The sequence below is a fragment of the Grammomys surdaster genome, unplaced genomic scaffold (assembly GCF_004785775.1).
Source record: "Grammomys surdaster isolate TR1022 unplaced genomic scaffold, NIH_TR_1.0 210, whole genome shotgun sequence".
In the NCBI taxonomy this organism is placed as follows: domain Eukaryota; kingdom Metazoa; phylum Chordata; class Mammalia; order Rodentia; family Muridae; genus Grammomys; species Grammomys surdaster.
In genome coordinates, this window is record NW_021604655.1 from 1,296,912 (window position 1) to 1,317,634 (window position 20,723).

Sequence of the window (20,723 nt, forward strand, 5' to 3'; positions counted from 1 at the left end):
CCCAACAACTGGAGCAGGGGCTTACCCTCTGTTGCCTGCCTGTGATCCTGCTCGCCTAACTGGGCTGTCTTGTCTAGTCTCAGTGGGAGAAGATGTACCTAGTTCTGCAGTGACCTGAGGTGCCAGGGTAGGTTAGCTCCCCTGGAGGGACCTTCCCCTTCTCAGAGATGAAGGGGAAGGGGGATTGGGGGAGGGAGGATTGGGGGAGGGGCCTGTGAGGGGGGAACTGGCAAGTGGGGGCTGTGATGGGGACATAAAGTGAAGAAAGAAAGAAAGAAAGAAAGAAAGAAAGAAAGAAAGAAAGGAAGGAAGGAAGGAAGGAAGGAAGGAAGGAAGGAAGGAAGGAAGAAGGAAAGGAAGGAAGAAAGAAAGAAAAGGAAACTTTTTTTTTTGGTTTTTCAAGACAGGGTTTCTCTGTGTAGCCCTGGCTGTCTTGGAACTCACTCTGTAGACCAGGCTGGCCTCAAACTCAAAAATTCACCTGTCTCTGCCTCCCAAGTGCTGGGATTAAAGGCATGCGCCACCCCGCCCGGCCGGAAACTTTTTAAATAAACAAAATGTTTAAATTATAATAAAAAGACAAGGGTATGTATGGTTCATATAGAAATGTAGAATCTTCATAATTTTTCTGTATACTTAAAATTATCTCAAAATTAAAAGTTTTTTTTTAAATTACATATGAACTTTGGCTCAGCAAGTCTTCTAAGATTTATTCTAAGGAAAAACTGAAATAGACTTTTTAAAAAACATCAAATATGTAAATTTGTTTCTGCAGCATTTGTTGCAGAAAAAGAACAATGCTTCTGGCTAAAAATAGCAACATATGACAGGGGTTAGTTAATGAAATCACGGTATATCTATGACAGGGGTTAACTAACCAAATCATGGTATATCTATGACAGGGGTTAGCTAACCAAATCATGGTATATCTATGACAGGGGTTAGCTAACCAAATCATGGTATATCTATGAAACAGAATCCTTTGCAGCATCACAGGGTTGATGTCATGAGACTGGGTTGTCCTCGGTGGTAAAGCACGTGCTTAGCATGCACAAGGCCCTGAGTTCTATCTCAATAATATGAATAAAAATTGATGTATCAAGAGATTATTTGATGACATGAGAAATTACTGAGTTAAGCCATGCTTGGTGGTGCATGCCTTTAATCCCAGCACTGGGCAGGCAGAGACTGGCAGATCTTTTTGAGTTTAAGGCAAGCCTGATCTACATAGAGAGTTCTAGAATTTTCAGGACTACATAAAGAAACACAGTCTCAAAAAGAAGTTACTGATTTATAATTGCATATATTTCTATATAATATTACATTTCAACAAAAAAATGACTGTAGAAAAGTTAGAATTAGACTCAATAAATAAAAGAAATCAGGACTATGCTTACACAGGAATAGGACTAAACTGTTATACTATACAATGCTCCAAATGCTGGTCGCGGTAGCACACACTTTTAATCTCAGTATTCATTAGGCAGAGGCAGGCAGATATCTGTGAGGTCAAGGCCAGCCAAGTCTGCATAGAAAGTTCCAGGCTAGCCAGAGATACATAATTTGATCCTATCTCAAAAAAAAAAAGGTTTATATAAATAAAGGTTTATATAAATCTCCAAACTGTTGTTTTATTGGTTTCCAGAATTGTCTGTGGGTAAACTGTGTAAAGAATTAGAGAAATAGGAGCTGTAGACATGGCTGAGTGGTTAAGAGCTTGCTGTATAAACGTGACTTCCAGATCCTCAGTAGTCACATAAAAACCCAAGTACCAGACTGCTTCTATATTCTTGGTGTAAATTAGAAGGACCTTGGGGCTTGATTGACAGGTAATATCTGAAGTCATCCCCTGTACACACACACACACACACACACACACACACACACACACATACACATACACACAAGATTGCCCACAAAGAGTTAGGGGAGATAGGCAAAGATAACAAACTTGGAGCCAGAGTGACAGAGAGACGGATCAGCAGAGAAGTCAAAGGAAGAAACAAGCTGGTGGGAAGATGATTCATTCTGCTTTGATCTTGATGAATTTGTGAATCCCACTGGGCAGGAAATATGGAAATACTCAATAGGTATGCACAACCAGCAGACCTCTGTTCTGCTTAAGTGAAAATCCTGTCCCATGGGTCTCGTCTGTTCCTGTACTGTCAGATTCCTCCATCGACACTGAAAGCTCCCAAATGTCTTAAATTCAGCCTTAGTGTCTGCTTCCTGCTAGATGTCATGTGTACACACTCCACTGCCATCTGTAATTTAAGATGTCAAAATATAGCTTAGTTTCTTCCATAGTTCATATCAAATCTGTCCCTGTTTTGGGAAATGTCACTGCCATCATGTAGTCACCAAGGCCCAAAGCTCTAAAATGTTTCCAGATTCTTGCTTTCTCTCTCTCTCTCTCTCTCTCTCTCTCTCTCTCTCTCTCTCTCTCTCCCCCCCCCCCTCTCTCCCTCCTCCCCTTCCTCCCTCCTCCCCCACCACTCTGAGAGAGGGTTTCTCTGTGTAGCTGTGGGTGTCCTGGAACTCTATTTGACTAGGCTAGCCTCACAGGCTCAAAGATGGTCGGGTGCCTCTGCCTCCGAAGTGCTGGGATTAAAGGCAAGAGCTACCACCTCCTGGCTTCTTCTTTCTATCAAGCCTGAGATGAAAGCTAAGCCCCAGGATGGCAGTCTTACAGTGTCCTTGAACCCATCCATTTTATTTGTTTGCTCTCTGCCATTGACAGGCAGTCACTCTGCTAAATGACACAACAGAGGCCTTACTGGTCCTAGCCCTTGTCACTCCTCCAGAAAAGCCATCTTTTGCTTCCACCGTTTAACCTTCTAAAACAGAGTTTGGATCATATCATTTCATCCATGGTCTACTGCCTCCTGCGTCTCCCTTGAGTATGGCATCCCACTTGCTGTTTCTGGAACACCATGGGGACTTGGGGGTGATTTAAAGTCCTCCATGATGACTTCTCCTTGCCGGCTTGTCCACTCCTCTGCCCCCTCTCAGCACTTATCAGAATCTTTATTACAGCACTTTCTTCATTCAACCTTGAATTAGAGGCAAGTACAAGCAAGTTTGCCTCTCCAACTAAATCACTCGGCAGGAAATATTTACTGAGCATTTTCAGATACGACTATGTAAACAAAACAAAGCTTACATCACCTCCCTGAGCCCCAGTCCTAGTCATCATCTTACTGCTATGACTTGGAGCTCTGCACATGGCAGGCACTTAATAGAGTCAAAAATCAAATAGGTTTTGTTTTGTTTTGTTTTGTTTTGTACTAAATAGTGGACCAGGGAATTACAATCACTTGCCCACAATCCAAAAATAAGTTTTTAATGAAAATTCCATCCTTATGGAAGCCATGAGCAGAGATTTCAGGATGAAAGAGCTAAGGAGGCAGCTCATTTAAAAGAGTTGTTGCCTAGCATGTATGGAGTCCTGGGTTAGTCTCCAGAACCTGAAAGCTGGTGTGGTAGCACAGGATCCAAGTCCCCAAACCCAGGAGGGTTAGAAGGAGGTGGATTAGAAGTTCACAGTCATCCGTGGCAATGTTGGAGCAAGCCTTGAATACATGAGACAAGGGAGAGAAAGGTAGAGGTGAGGGGAGGCGGAGGAAAGAGAGGTGGGTGGCAGGAGAGAGGGGAAATCGGAAACTGTTTCGATGCTTTCCCAGCCTGGTCACAATCACAGCTCTCAGCCCTGTCCAAGGATGTCTGGCACAGTAAACAATCATTCTTTCTCATTTCTCTCATTTCCAGCTCAAATCTTCTCTAAACTAATCCCTGACACCCTGGAAATTTTCCAGAAGTTTGCTGTTGCTCCTCCTGCTGCTGCTGTTGCTCCTCCTCCTCCTCTTCTTCCTCCTCCTCCTCCTCCCCCTCCTCCTCCTTCTCTTCATCCTCCTCCTCCTCCTCCTCTTCCTTCTCCTCCTCTTCTTCTTTTTCTTCTTCTTGTTTGCAGCAACCAAAGAGGGCAAGAACATTAGTGTTTACTTATAAAACAAGAGATTCCCAGCAGTACATCTTCCTTCTGTGCCCCCAGCACTCTGGTATCTTCTCCCTGTAGAAGAAACCTCTTTGGAGGCAGGAGCTTAGAAAGGGGAGAGTAGCCGAGTGGTGGTGGCGCACACCTTTAATCCCAGCACTTGGGAAGCAGAGGCAGGCAGATTTCTGAGTTCGAGGCCAGCCTGGTCTACAGAGTGAGTTCCAGGGCAGCCAGGGCTACACAGAGAAACCCTGTCTCAAAAAAAGAAAGGGGAGAGCGTTGGTCACTTCTTGGCAGCAGTGGTGGTAGACATGGAATTGCTGCCTTAAAGCACATCAAGAGAGGTCTGTGTTGTGGTCCAGGATGACAGAGGTTCACCAGTTCTCCTATGCTGCATCCTATCCCCTTCTCTTCCACTCTGTTGGATTTTGAGGTTTTGTTAAAATAATATTTACTAAAGGCTTCTCATAGGCAGGCATCATGAGAATGTTTCAAAGTTACTATTTTCTTCAGCCCCCTTGTTGTGTAGCTATATGAAACATTCCCTCCCAGAGGAAGGAAGAGGGCTCCTTAGGACTCAGATAGCAGAGGAAACTTGTAGGGCTAAGGAAGTACACAAACTTAAAAGCGTCAGGAAGAGTCATAAGTCCTCTTCCCAAGCTTATACAAGTAGTGATATTGACTGCTAGAGAAAGGAAATCTCCCGTTGGCCTGCCAGACCTGCAAGGAGCTTCAGGAAAAGGGATTTGCCCTGTGCAGGGGTAGGCTTTTTTGACAAAGCCTCAGCCTTGGAGTTATCCATGTTCCTGTAAGTTGTCCTCGACCAGGACTCCTATAAGCAGCCACAATGCATACTGGTTCACTAGACTTGAGTGGAATCATTTTGTCAGTAATTTGTGTTCTATTTGAGGTAAATATACATAGACATTTGTTTACATCTCCCCAAAAGGAAATATTTTCACACCGTACTATCTCAATAACCACTTGATATCAGTGGCTATCCATTTCCTGTGGCTGCTACAGGAAGCTAACAAACACGTAGTGGCTTCAAATACCAGATTACATCCTTACAGTTCTGTACGAAGTTGGATGCAGGCCTCGTCAGATCAAATTCAAGCTATCGGATAAACTATGTTTCTTTGTGGAGTCCCCAAAGCAGAATCCAACCTCTAGACTCTGCCAACCTTTAAAGGCCACCCACCATCTTTGGCTTGTGGCTTCTCCCACCAACCTCAAAGGCAAAGACATAGAAACTCTTGGGCCTGTGTTCTGTCCTCACTCTTTCTCTAAGCATAGCTGTGGCAGCCTGGGATGAGTGAGAGAAAGGGGGGTTCCCTGTCTTTAGTAGCTCATGAGCCTAGACTGGGCCCACTCAGATAAACTACACTGTCGTCCTCCCAAGGTCCTTGACTGGTGGATTGGAGCTGGGGGTGGATTGTTTGAGGCAGGGTCTCACTATGTAGCCCTGACTTGCCTGGAGCTCTCTATGTAGACCAGGCTGGCCTTGATCTCACAGATTATCTGTCTGCCTGCCTCTGCCTCCTAAGTCCCAAGGATTACAGGCATATGCGACCACACTCAGCTCAAGGTCCTTAATGACACTTCCCTTCTGTCACAGATTGTTGTGTGGGGCTCTTTTTCTCAGTAACACATTGTTTACTATAGATGTTACAGGTGAGAAAAACTAGAGCTAAGAAGTGAAGTTTGCCTGAATCCACACAGCTGGCAAATGATGGAGCCAGGACTGAAATCTAGCTCTATCTAACTCTCCAGATTTTCATAAACTCCGTTCACGCATTCCTACTCCACCCTTCCCTGGCACAGCTGCGCTCAAGAATACCCGTGGGTCCTTACCGGAAAGCTCCCTTCCTACTTCCTTCCTACGTTGGCATTCCCACATGGGGCTTTGCTGATGCTGATACTACTGAGTAGCTTACCTCGTGGAAATTTGTTCTCTCCATTTCTAGTGAGCGGAAATCTAAAATCAGGGTGCCACAGGAGTCGTTTCCTCTGAGGCCCTTCTTCCTGTTTGTTTTACTTTTCGTTTGTTTGTTTGTTTGTTTGTTTGTTATTCTCCCCTGGTTTGTTGTTTTGCTTTTTAGCAGTGCTAAGCATCACTCAGGGCAGCAAGCTCTCTGCCTCTGAGCCACGCCCTCCTTAGCTTGCAGATGGCTGCCTTCTTGCTGCCACTTCCGATGGACATCCTTCTGGGCATGCGCTCCCCTGGTGTCTGTGTGTGTAAGTTTCTACTTATCAAGTCACCAATCAAACTGGATTGGGATCCATCCTCACAGCTTCCTGGGAAGTTTGTCACCTCTTTTAAAGGCATGTCTCCTTTCCAAGTACAGTTATATTCTGAGGTATTAAAGGGATCCAGTGCACCCCATAATACCTCAAGAGTCCGTGTGCTTAAAGATGGCTTGTCCTTACCCTGTTTTAAGGGGTGACCAATCCCAGTCTCTATGCAGATTGTTTCAATATCGGGCACACGATTCAACAACTAGCGATGAGATGTGAGGGACCAGCTCTGACACCTCCTGGAGGAGCATGTCTTCTCCTGTGTAGAATCACAGCAAGAGACCATCTCCCTCTTTTTTTTTTCTGGTAATTGGACCAAGTATAAGATCTGGGAATGCGCTTTTCTCAGGCTGCCGGGAAGATGGCAGACATTCAGACGGAGCGTGCTTACCAAAAGCAGCCTACAATCTTCCAAAACAAGAAGCGTGTTTTGCTGGGAGAAACTGGCAAGGAAAAACTCCCTCGGTACTACAAAAACATCGGTCTAGGATTCAAGACGCCCAAAGAGGCCATCGAGGGCACCTACATCGACAAGAAATGCCCCTTCACCGGCAATGTCTCCATCCGAGGTCGGATCCTGTCTGGTGTCGTGACGAAGATGAAGATGCAGAGGACCATTGTCATCCGCCGGGACTATCTTCATTACATCCGAAAATACAATCGCTTTTGAGAAGCGTCACAAGAACATGTCTGTGCACCTGTCCCCCTGCTTCAGGGATATACAGATCGGCGACATTGTCACCGTTGGAGAGTGCAGGCCCCTGCGTAAGACTGTACGATTCAATGTGTTCAAGGTCACCAAGGCTGCTGGCACCAAGAAGCAGTTTCAGAAGTTCTAAGGGGACTCTGGCCAATGCCCTAGAACAAATAAAGTTATTTTCCAACTACAAAAAAAAAAAAAAAAAAAAGATCTGGGAATGCCACATCACCTTGCTAACCTTGAGGGAAACAATGCCGTCCCCTACTTGGACAAAACCCACAACTCCTCTACTCACACTGGATTCTTGTTGTCTTTACAAAAATGGCAGTAAACTGTACCAATTTTCTACCCATGGTTTGAATACGCTTGGCCATGGGAAGTGGGACTATTAAGAGGGTGTGACCTTGTTGGAGTGGGTGTGGCCTTGGAGGAAGTGAGTCACTGTGGGGGTGGGCTTTGAGATCCTGTGTTGGACCCAGTATGGAAGAGAGTCCTCTTGTGCTGCCTGTGGATCAAAAAGTAGAGCTCTTGGTTCCTCCAGCACCACATCTGCCTGCACACTGCCATGTTCCCACCACAATGATAATGGAAAGAACCGCTGAAACGGTAAGCCAGCCTCAATTAAACATTTCTTTAATAAGAGTTGCCTTGGTCATGGTGTCTCCTTTACAGCAATGAAACCCTAAGAAACATAGAGACTCACCAATTTCTCAGTCATTAAAAGATTGGCAAGAAAAATCTGAAGCTCTGTTTGTAAGTACTCTCTCAAGGTAATGAGGAACTATAGTACCAAAATCAGATGACTCACCTTCTCTCTTTGGCTGAGCTTGTCCTCACATGGTCCCACACTAGAGATAAGTAAAAGCAGATAACAGCAGCTCTCAGAAGTAAGGACCCAGACTGCCTACCCCAACATCCACCCATCTAGGAACTGCCAGAGTATGTGAAAAAGCCTGTTGTGCAGATTTGGTTCAAATCCATGATACTAGGCAACAACAGGGTATCTGAGAAGAGTCCCAGTGAGGGTACAGTGTGGATAGAGTAGAAAACAGAGGCCTTGAACCAGACCAATGACTCATCGTAATGAACATTTGCAAGTAAAACTGTTTGGGCAAAAATGTACTGTGTGACACATCGTGACACACCACAGCTTCCATGTGAAGATGGGTTTTTTGGTTTTTGTATTTATTTTGTCTTGTTTTCCTTGGGGGAGGAGGTTACAAAGGTGGAGGACAGGTATATGAGTAGGGTAGGGAGCAAGTTTTAAGAATGATGGAGCTAGGTAGGTGCTTGGAAGAGAGCAATAACACCAGCTGGACCTGTGTTTGGGTGGGCTAGAAAGAGCTTGGTGAGAAAAACCAGCTTTCAGGAGCTCTGGTGTGTCAGGAACTGCCCTAGAAACACATAGACTAAGTCAGACAATGAAAACACAGCCATGCTTCACTTAGCAACAGGGACATGTTCTGAGAAACGTGTCCTGCAGCAGATTCATCATTGCAGGGCATCTTACACAAAGCTGTCCAGTATCCTGTGATGGCCTCATGCAGTCAGCATGACCTGCATGAGGCGGTGGCTGCTGGTGCAACTGCACGCTGTTTTACATCAACTCATTCTAATAAGAGTAAAAAGCGCGTGCTCTAAGGTAACAACATAAAGTAACGCATAAGCTAATAACAGCTAATAACGTGATATCCTTATCACGTGTTATCACTATGTATAATCATTTGACTATTTTATTCTATTATTTATGCATGTGTATTTGTCTGCTTGTTCGTGTGTGTGAGGCTACATGTATGTGAGTGTGTGGTATGGAGAGGCCAGAGGACAACTTTTCATGTCATCCTCTGGATGCCTGCTTCGAGACAAGGTCTCTTATTGGTCCGGAGCTCCCCAATCCCAGCGTTCTCCCATCTCCCTCCTCTTCTCCTGAGCCAGGATTGCATGTGGATACTGGCGATGGAACTTGGGTCCTCATGTGTGTGAGGCAAGCACTTTACAGACCGAGCCATCCCCCAGCCTCTGTACTACCACTGTACGTGGTAAACTTTCACACAGCCGACAGTGCCAGCCTCACCGTGAACACCATTACAGCAGCTGCGATGCCGCTAAACGATGGGGTGACTCAGCTTTGTTCTGATCTTACTGTGCCACCCTAATGCATATGCTCTACTGTGGATTAAAGCATCCTTTGTGAGGGGCAGGACGTAACGGTCATTATCATCTTTTGGGCACTCAGTACTCTAAACATTAGTGTAGATTAACTCATCAATCCTCTGAAAATTAATCCTCAAGGAAATCATATATGTGAGTAGTATTATTATCTTTACTTTAATACATTCACTCACTCCTCTGTGCGTCATGTCTAGGATTCGGTTCTCTCCTTCCACCTTACAGGTTGCAGGGATCAAACTCAAGTCTGCAGCCTCAGCAGCAAGCGCTAGACCTGCTGAGCCATTTCACTTGCCCTATTGGCTCCATTTTACAGGTGTAAACACTAAGGCAGGTTAATCAGCTTGCCTAAGACACTCAGCTGGTCATTGTGTAACCAGCTAGAGTAGCTCCTAGAACCATACACTCAACCACTTAAGCTATAATGCCTCTAAAATAAGAATTTGTCTAGTTGGCATCTTGTGTGGTATTCAGAAGGACACATGGATATAGATATATTAACTGCTAGGCATACACTGGATACCAAGAAAAGCATGCCTCTTTTATTTATTGATAGATTGGTTCCATTAGTCCTCAAAATAACCCTATAAGCTAAGTCAGTGGTTCTCAACCTTCCTAATGCTGGGACCCTTTAATACAGTTCCTCATACAGCGACCCCCAACCATAAAGTTACTTTCATTGCTACTTCATAACTGTAATTTTGCTAGTTATGAATTCTAATGTAAATATGTGATATGCAGGATGTCTGATATGTGACCCTTGTCATGATCCACAGGTTGGGAACTGCTGATCTAAGTGATCCTTACAGACATGGAAACTGAGGGTTATGGCTTCCACATACCAATTTTAAGGGTAGGAAAGACACTCTAGCCCATAACAGTCACGCTTGTATATAACCCTTGTTAACTTATTATGTACACCTCTGTTCTATATGTTCAGCAGTTGCTTTAAGATTTAAACTACACACTTTAACTTAGCCTGCCTTTCAAGTAATATTATTCCTCTTCATGCTTAGTATAAGAAGCTTATTATGGAGTCCCACTACCTCCTCTATGATGGAGGTGTTATGATTTGAAAATTAAATGCCCCAACAGGCTCCTCTGTTGAAAGTCTGTTTGGTCCTCAGCTGGTAACATGATCTTGAGAGGGTCTGGAAACTGGAGGAAGTAGGGCCTAGCTGGAGGATGTAAATCACCAAAGATGGCCTCTTGGGATATCTTGTCCCCAGCACCCTCATTCTCTACATCCTGTTCACCAAAAAGTAAACATCTTCTGCCACATGTTCCCACCACCATGATGTTCTGTGTCACCACAGGCCCAGAAACAGCAGAACTCACTGTGATGGATAAAACCATGAATCAAAATAAATGAGCCCTCCCTCAAGTTACTGTCAACTTCGTAAAAGTAACCAGCAAAGGGCCTGACGAGAGAAAAACACAGAAGTTATATAAAATGAGTTTTATGTGACCCAGAGTTTGCATAAATAAAGAGTTAAGGAACAACGAAGGACTTAGAGATATGGCCCTGTGGTTAAGAACATTGGCTGCTTTTGTAGAGGACCTGAGTTCAAGTGCTGGCACCCACATTGTGGCAGCTTACAACCTCTGTAACTCTAGTCTAGTCAATGGCCTTTTCTGACCTCCTCAGGCACTGCATGCATGTGATGTATAGACATAAATACAGGCAAAACACACATACATCTAAAATTAAGTTACATTGTAGAAAAAGAGACAGGGCAGCTTGTGTTTATTGGTCATATGGAAGTATCATCAGAGGTCAAAGGGATATAATTAAATGGTCACAAAGATCAGTAACTCAACAAGAGTTTTTGGTCCAGACTTTTAGATTCTTGTGTGGCAAGGTTATCCTTTTCCTAGGTGTGGGTTACCCTCTGGAATGGGAGGATATGTTGGATCTGTTTCTCAGGACAAGATCAGCTATGTTTTACAGAGCATATCAAGGAGAGGTGAGAGGGCTATGTAGCTTCTATGGTGGCAGCGGGTGGTGGCTGCTGCTGTTTCCTCTGTGGACACAGTGTCATGTTTTTAAGTGGCATGTTCTGTACCCAACAGTTGTCATGCATTTTATTTCTTCATATGGCAGAATTCCCACAACATATTGCTATTTCTTGCCTTGACTCACTTTATGTTATTGCTTAAATATTTTAAAGTGTTTTTGTAACACACAGATTTTATTCCCATATGTAGATTCAAATCTGCATCTATAATGTTCTTTCTGTCTGCAATATTTTCTTGAGTATTTCCTGCAACTCTGCTATGTTGACAATGATCCATTCAGATCTGATGTCTCTGAAAAAAAAAAGTTTTTAATTTTCATTTCTGAAAGGTGTTTTGTTTGGTGGAGAATCCTGGGACAAGATTTTTGTTTATTCTATTCATAGTGATGCTCTTACTGTCGCCTGACTTACATCACTCAGACTCAATCCGCTGTCCCTCTTGCCTTTCTTTGAACATCGTGTGTCTTTGTACTTGTGCTGCTGTTAAGATTGCTTCTTCATCACTGGCTTTAAAAAGGCACTTTTAGATTTATGTTATGTGTACGAGTGTTTTGCCTGCACAAATGTATGTGTGTCATGTGAGTGTCTGGTGCCCATGGAGGTCAGTAGATTCCCTGGATCTGGGGTTACAGATGATCCTGAATCATCATATGGGTGCCAGGAACTGAACAGGGTCCTTGAGTTCTGCAAGATTAGCAAGTGTTCTTAACTCCTGAGGCATCTCCTTATCTCTTATCACTTTATCACTGGCCTTTTTAATTTTATGTTCTTAAAAAAGTTTTATTTATATATTATTTATATGAGCACACTGTTGGTGTCTTCAGACACACTAGAAGAGGGCATTAGATTCCAATATAGATGGTTGTGAGCCACCATATGGGTTCTGGGAATTGAACTCAGGACCTTTGGAAAAGCAGTCAGTGCTCTTAACCACTGAACATCTCTCCAGCTTATGACTGATTTTTAAAACTATGATTATGTTATGCCTAAGTGTCATTTTCAGCCTGTTTCTTGTCTTTGGAATAATAGGACTCCTTTTATCTTCGAATTTTTAGTTTGTGTTGACATTAGAAAATCTTTAGTGCCTCCAGACAGAGTTATTAATTTAATAGGCTGGCAAGCCACGCATGGGTAAGATTCAGCATAAAATCTTGCCAACCTAAGACAGAAGTGCATTGCTTTTGATAATGCATATTCCACGATGGGTAAGGAAGGCATTCTTGTCAGAACAACCTAAGACAGGCTCAGTCTTGTTTATGAAATAAAAAAAATGGGGAGATGTGAAGAGCTTTTGGGGCTTCTTGGCAGGAATCTGACATTGGCCAAGGACAAGGAAATGGGCTTCTTGACAGGAATATAACATTGGCCAAGGACAAAGAAATGGGCTTCAGGCAGGAATCTGACTGTAGGCTAGAACAAAGAAATAATTTCAGGCAGAAATCTAAATCTTAGGCTTGAACAAAGAAGTAATTTCAGGCAGGAATCTAAATCTTAGGCTTGAACAAAGAAGTAGGCTTCAGGCATGAATCTAAATCTTAGGCTAGAATAAAGAAGTAGGCTTTAGGCATGAAAATGACTTTGGGCTAGGACAGGGAAGTAGGCTCAGATATTTTGGTCATCCTGATAAGCCCTTAGAAACAGTGATCATGGGAGTGATCACAACTTTGTTTATTGCCTTGCTTGTTCTTTGACTATTTGTATCTATTGCATTGCTAGTTCTTCAACCTAGAACTGACCTTAACATTTGCATGTAATTAAAATGGTATAAAAGCAAAAAGGAGGAGGAGGGATGGGATAGAGGGTTTATGAGGGGGACGGGAAACAGAGAAAGGTTATAACATCTGAAATATAAATAAATAAATTATCTAATTAAAAAAAAAGAAAACCTTTAGTGGTGATTTTGCTCCTCCCATTTTTCATCTGCTTCCAGAACTGAAATTACAGCAGACTTATAATGGTTCAATTGTCAGTTTATTTTATTTCACAATGACATTTAAAAGTTTCCAAATAACCATTGTGTTTCTCTCTCCAAGTACAATATCCAACAAATAACGTGAGATAGTCAACCCTTGACTGCAAATGGGCTTTGTGTTGGATGATCTTGCCTAAATGTAGGCTCAGGTAAGCCTTCTGAGCATGTTAAAGACAGAATAAGCTATGATGATCAGAAGGCCGCGATATTAGTTGTATTTTAGACTCATATTTTTAAATTATTACAGGTCTGTTGAGATGTAACTCCATCTTCCATTAAATCTGTGCATGTATACTGGGTTATTTTAAGTTCTTCCTTTTCAATCTTTCTTTTCATTTTTTTTAAACTTTCTGGTAGGGGAGGGGACTGAAACGGGTCTCTGTGTAGTCTTGGCCATCTTGTAATTCACCGTGTAGACTGTAGACCAGGCTGACCTTGAACTTAATGACTTTGCCAAGTGCTGAGATTAAAGTGTGCACTGCTATGCCTAGCTCTTTTTTTTTAATATTTAAAAACTTTTTATTATTTCTTAAGTGCAGGTACGTGGGTCTGAGAATACTAATGTGTTTGACATGTGTGCAACCCACAGACTCAAGAAGAGAATGGAGATCCCCTGGAGCTGGAGTTAGGGGTCTTTGTGGGCCAGTTGATGTGGTGTTGGGAACTAAACCCTGATCTTCCACAAGAGCAGCCAGTGCCCTTAACCACTGAGCCATCCCTCCAACCTCTCTTTTTCTTTTCTGTCTTTCTTTTCTTCCTTCTTTCTACCCTGTGTTCTTTCTTCTCTCTCCCTCTCCCTCTCCCCTGTACCTCTTTCCCTCTTCCTCTGCCCTGGCTGGCCTGGAACTCATGCTGTAAACTAGGCTGGCCTTAAACACAAGAGAGTTTCACGCTTTTAGAGAGGGCCTGCCTCTGCCTCCCAAGTGCTAGAATTAAAGGCACATGTCCTCATGCCTGGCCCTTTATTTCTTTTCCTTTCTTCCTTTCTCTTTTATGTTTGCCCCTTTATTTTAGGCAACTCATATTGCTGTCTTCAAACAGTCATTTTCTCTAACTACAATATCAAATAGGCTGTTTGTCCCTCTAATGAAAACTGTATTTTTTTTCATCTCAGATGTTGTGTTTAAACTGAAGCCAGATTTGAAATTTACTTTTGTCACTGTTGCGGTATCTAGCACCATTTTCTATTAATTTCTCAACTGCAGTTCTTTCTCAACATTCAGTGTCACTCCTGAATGCACTCCTCATATTTTTCTACCTCGTTATTCAGATGAAGTATAGTGACATGGTTTTGTTTGTTTTTGTTGTTTGTTTGTTGTTTTGTTTTTCAAGACAATGTTTCTCTGTATAATAGCCCTGGCTGTCCTGGACTTGCTTTGTAGCCCAGGCTGTCCTTGAACTCACAGAGATCACCTGCTTCTGCCTATCAGTGCTAGGATCAAAGGTGAGCACCACCACCACGCTGTACTCAGGATTTTTGTTTGTTTCCTTTTTATTTATAGTGTTTAATTTTATTCATATCAACTTTCTAGTAGTATACTAGTAGACAATCGTGTTTGTTCATTAACTCTATTCTTTAGCAAGCCTGGATTTGGATTCATAGAACTCACATTAAAGCCAGATGCAGTAGCAAAAAGGTCTGTGGTTGTAGCCAGCAGAGATGGGAGAAACTCCAGAAGCTCTCACTGTGGCCATGCTGAATGGTACAGTATCAAACAGACAGTACAGTGAGGACCAGCACCTAAAGGTCTTTCGACCTTCACACATGTACTGAGGAGCACACACCCTGATTCACACTCATGAAAGCACAAGCAAGCATTCATACAGCCAACAAACACATGCATGCATGCATAGTAGGGCTCTTTGTTTTGTTTTTTTTGTTGTTGTTGTTTGGGGCAGTGGTTGGTTTTGGGTTTGGTTTTGGGTTTTCAAGACAGGATTTCTCTGTGTAGTCCTGACTGTCCTGGAATTCACTCTGTAGATCTGTCTGCCTTTGCCCCCTGAGTTCTGGGATTAAAGACATGTGCCAGCTTTATATTGTCTCCCTTTTTCCTTGGTGTTGCTTGGCTCTGATGTTTGCAGGCATAAGGTGAGGCAGAGCATCAGTTAAAGAGAGTATGTTACAGCCAGGCTCCTTACCTCTCATAGCAGGCAAGAAGCAGAGAGAAAGAGAAGATGAGATTGGGATAAGGCACCACCTTCAATGGCACACCATCAAGGGCTGCATACATTTCCACCGCTTCCCATTGGCCTGTCAGAATATGAACTAATGAATCCATCCATGTATCAATCCATGAAGTCAAGTTCTCATGATCCAAATGATCTCATTTCCCCAAAGGGCCTTCCTCAGAACCAAACCTTCAACAACTGAATGATCGTTTGGGGGCATAGGAATGTCCAAAGCCAAAGGTAGAAGACTCAAGCCCTGTATTGTAGTGTCTTTTACAGCTCAGTCAGCTGGAGATAAGAAACAGTCCTTTCTTTCTTTCTCTCTCTCTTTCTTTCTTTCTCTTTTTTTCCTTTCTTCCTTTCTTTCTTTCTCTTTTTCTTCCTTTCTTTTCTCTCTCTCTCTTTCTTTTTCTTTCTTTCCCTTTTTTCTTTCTCTCTTTCTCTTTCTTTCTTTCTTTCTTTCTTTCTTTCTTTCTTTCTTTCTTCCTTTCTTCCTTTTTTAATCTATCTAGCCAGTTCTGGGTCCTTAATAGTCTCTCTAAATCCTACTACTTCGTCATCCCCTTCTCTACCTCTTTCTCACGGTATTTGATCAGTTCAGCAGTCAAGAGCATCTGATCCTTTCAGAATTCTACCTGTTCTTCTCATTACTCACCCCTATAAGCTCATTAGGTGTTTCCATCTCCAAATGACCCCAGGCAACAGTTTTACCAGTTATTTCAGCTGACGAGGCACAGGTCACCCTCTTTTCCAACCTGCCGTGCCAGTTCCTTCCCATCCTTTCTAGCTCAGCCACCCTATTTTCCAAAGCCAATGCTCTGATATCCGGTTTAACCTGAGTTTGGCTTAATACAGTGGATCTTTCCACATCTGCTTGCACATCAAGTATCTGTTGTCACAGTAATGCTGCTTAAGCCAAGTCACCTCAAAGCATGATTTCTGGGCAGCTGAGAGGATTCAGTTGGTGAAGACACTTGTCTCCAGTTCCAGTGATCTCATCATTCCAGGGAGAAGGAGCGAACTGGCTTTTGCAAGTTGTCCTCTGATCTCTGTGACAACCCCACATATGCAAACACGAATAAATAAAAATGTTAAAAATAATCAATGCAGTTGCTTAGGAGAGGGAACTAGTGAGAACAAGGTATAGTAACACACACACATGGAGAAGCCATGATGAAACCCATTGCTTTGTCTGCTGAGGTAAAAAATAATAATAATAAAACTTAGTTACTGAGGTGGTGAGATAGCAAGATATCTCTGCAGATAGAGGCACTTGCTGCCAATCTTAGCAAAGTAAGTTCAGTTCCTGAGACCCACACAGTAGGAGAAAGCTGATTCTCCCAGGTAGCCCCTCTGACTTCTCTATGGGCATTCTGTCATGAACTCACACTCGCACACTCACGCACACGTGTGTGCTCGAATATACACACTAAACAAACAAAAATAAATAAACAAAAAATAGATTACTTAGAACAATATTCATTCTGCAGCTCTTACAGATCCCCCTGCTCGCTGGGACATTCTGCCCATCTGGGCTGGGCTGATTGTGGCTGGGCTTGCTCAAAACATCTACAGTCAGATGAAGGTTGTATATTGTCCTAGGATAATATGTGTAGGACAACTTGACTTTCCCCCTATGTCTACCACATGCCTCCAGCAAGCTGATAGAGCCACTTTCTCATGATTAGAGTTGAGCCCCTTCGTGTCCTAAAGACCATAAGGACACTAAGAAAGGAGGCAGAAACGCTCTGGATTTAACGTGTTTTCAAGTCCTCCTTGAATTAAGGTTGTGAGTGACATATTGGATAAAACAGGTATGTCTCAGAGCCAATCCTGAAGTCGCCAGAGAAAGGCTACATACAGGGAGACATTAAATAAAAACAATAATGACATTCAGAACAATCTCTTAGGGTAGGGTCAGAACTGAGATCCATTTCCCCCACCCACGAAGTAGGCTTAGAACAGAATAGAACAGTTCTATTATAACATCATGTTCTAGGAAAGTAAAGTACACATACATTAAGCCTTGGGGCTTGAGCCCAGGTAACTTGGCCTTGGTGTTACCTACTACAGATAGACCCAAAGATGATCCAGCCTCGGGTATTACTCCTCCAGCCTCCTCTTGGAGCCTTCCACTGCATAAACTCAGTCACTGCCTTCGGAGTCACCCTCCAGGAGTCTGACTGCCTGCTGCCAATGGAGAACGTCCCTCTGGTTCCTCACCCAAGTACCCACGGCCCCACGGAGAAGCCATTCAGGGGTTAAAAGCAAGGAAGAGAGAAACAAAGGAAGGAATAAAGTCAAGAAATGTGCCATGAAGCTTCTTGCACCGCAAAGCAGAGAAAGTCATTTCCAACTTCTTTCATCTCCAAGATGAAGCCACTAAATAAAGGGGCAAAGCGGCGAACACAAGGGCTTTTAATCTGTCTCATCTCCTTCATAATAACTGCAAATTTTCCCTGGGCCCCTGGGAGGGAGCTCTTCCCTGCGCCCGGCCTTATCTCCCCCTCCACATTGCGCGCACGCTGCCCGGGCCGTCCCGGCGAGGCCTGGGGGAGCCGGCGCTCCCCGCCGCATTGTTCGGCGGCCCGGGGCTGGAGGAGGGCTGCGGGCCCGTCAAAGGGAAGCGGGCTCCGCGCCTTCATTAACGCGGCCTTTCAGCCGCACGCATATCAGAGCCAGGCCTTTTCAGAGGCGCTAATTAGCAATTTGGAGCCTTGCCCCCTCTGGAGAGGCGCCTTCAATGTAACAAGTGGGAACCGCGGCGCTCCCTTTCTTCTTGCACTTAATATTTATTGTTTTCCATTTTCTCTCTCCCTTGGTCTGTCTCCCCTCTTCACTCGCCCCATTGTCCGGCTCACTGCCACCAGATAAGGCCTGGGGTGGGGGGGTGTGCATCATTAATCACTCTTTTAATTCTTGGCTAATGATAACTTTCTTCTGGAACTGAGAGAAGTTAATCTTTCTTGGATTTGGAGAGAAAGGGAGTCAAGCAGAGTGTGTGTGTTGGGAGTGGGATGGGGATGGGGATGGGGATGGGGAGAAGGCGGACACCGATGGAGACCACAGTGGTATTCGCTATTCTGCCCACCCAGTTCTCCAACTTTCCCTGTGACCTGTTGGCTTTACCACTAGAGCCTTCGTTTTCCTGCCCCCTCTACTCAGCAGCAGCCTGCACCCGCCTTTATTATAAAAACTCAGTATGTTCTCCAGGGTTCCACCGATGGAGGCGGACAGATGGTTCAGCCACTAAGAACATTTCCGGAGGACAAGGGTTGGATTCTCAGCATCGACGTGTTGGTTCAAAGCCATCTTAACTCCAATTCCTGGGAACCTGACACCCTCATCTGGCCTCTACAGGCACCAGACCTGCACATAGTGCATTTACATACTTTCGAGCGAAACACTCATCTGCATAAAATTAAAATAAGTAAGTCTTCATAGAAGAAAAGGTCCCACTGAAAGGTCACCTCCTCTGTGAAGCCAGTCTTGATTGTCCGGGTTGAATTTTACAGCTTCTTCCCACAGCAATCCCATAGCACTTTTCATAAGGTAAAGATTTCATGCATTCCTATGTCTATTTACAACTCCAGGCTTACAGATAGATACCAGCTTTTTGAAATGCCCATATCCTTCATAGGAGCAGGTCCCCACTTGCTATGTTCCATAAACCATTCTAAGTACTCACCAACTGTCATGGTTCGGATATTGAATGTCCTCCAATGGTTCATGTATGAGAGGCTTGTTCCTGAGGGTGGTACTATTGGAAGGTGCTAGAATCTTTAGGAGGGCTAATGGAACATACCTAGGAACCTTGAAAGATGAGATCCTGGAGTTTGTTCTCTCTCTCTCTCTCTCTCTCTCTCTCTCTCTCTCTCTCTCTCTCCCTCTCTCTCTCTCTCTCTGTGTGTGTTCTTCTCCTTTCCTCTTCCCTCTCTTTCCTGGCTCTGGCCAGAGGTCCAAACCAACGTTTCTGAGGGACCTCAGCCTTGAACCACCAGAACTGTGAGCCAAAATAAAACTTTGATCTCAGATCTTTCATGAGAGCAGTGCAAAGCTGACCAATACGATCACTTCTCAGTTAAACATTGTTACAACCCCCGGAGGCCTTTTTGCCCCCTCCCCCATGTTACAGGTGAGAAAATAAAGCCACAAAAAAAGCACACAACTTCCATGTCCTGAGAGCTGCTAAGCAGTAGGGCCAAGATGTAAACCCAAGCTCTTCAGCTGAAGCATTTTGATTTTTAAAGACAGTTCTCTAGAATGTGAACTTCATCATAGGGCTCTTCCTATTTACCTGGTCAGAGACCTGACGGGAAGGGAGTTCACCAAGAATACAGGCAGGTTCAGGAGGGGCAGTATAGGGGGCAGACAGACAGCCACTTGCTTAGGTACCCACAGGACAGTTAATCAAGTGAGCACCGCTAGTGGAGGCTTATCCTGGGCCCTCGGTCCCTGGTCAGGACCCTGGGTAACTTGATCTCTGTTCTCTCTCTCTGGGCCACGCCCTCTTTGAGGCAGCGGGAACCACTTCCCAGCAAACCCTGGGTTCTGACATGCAGAAGTAAGTGGAGCTGCGTGCCCTGGAGAGGGAGGGAGGACAGGAGAGGCCCTGAAAATCCCCTCCGAATTATAAACATATCCTCTTTAAGTACATTTCTAAGGATAACATTTGTATTACTCTGTCCTGTGCCTGCAGATAGAGCCTGCTTATCGCAGCATCTCCTTTCCTTTCTCTGCGCTCTGCTGGGAGCCGTCCCTATCTGAAGCCACGCTAGCAATCCGCTCTTCGGCAATTGTTTCGATCGAGGGGAAAAATTAATTTCTGCCTATCGTTAATTGAGAGAATTGTGTGGAGGGTGAGGGGAAGGGAGGGGGGAAAAGAGGAAGGAAGGAGGTGGAGGGGAGCGATCGTGTTATTAACCGTGTCCCTTTCATAAGCAAATATCCTGATTGCCATCAGTGAGATGAGAGGCTCATTAATGCGGGAAGCAGAGGTGATTAGAGAAGTCTTCGAGAGCCATTGAACTAAGCGGGAGGGAGGGTTGCAGGGATCTGTGGGCCCAGGGAATCCAGGGAGGACTGACTGGGTTGGGGAAAAGCCACTGACCTCTTAGATGAGCTTTTAGCTCCTCATCCTTTCTCCTCTCCTCCGGTTCACAGTCCAACGGCTCCCAAACCATCAACTAGTGTTGTGAAGAACACAAACAAAATTGAATGAAACGTCACAGAAGTTATGCGCCTCTAGAAATCCCGAACCCTAACACTGATCCGGAAGTCTGCAGGGCAAATTGCGTGTCCCCTGCCTACGTGCTTGGCTGACAGCATGTGTTTTGTTTTTCTTCAATGATGCGATTGTCTTTGTGCTGCGATTTGACAGTTCCCATAAGTTCCTCCTTCCAT

At 44.2% G+C, this 20,723-nt stretch overlaps 1 pseudogene; it reads left to right on the forward strand.

Moving 5' to 3' along the window:
- Positions 1–6,651: 6,651 nt before the first annotated feature.
- Positions 6,652–7,194, forward strand: LOC114624828 (annotated as a pseudogene).
- Positions 7,195–20,723: the final 13,529 nt, after the last annotated feature.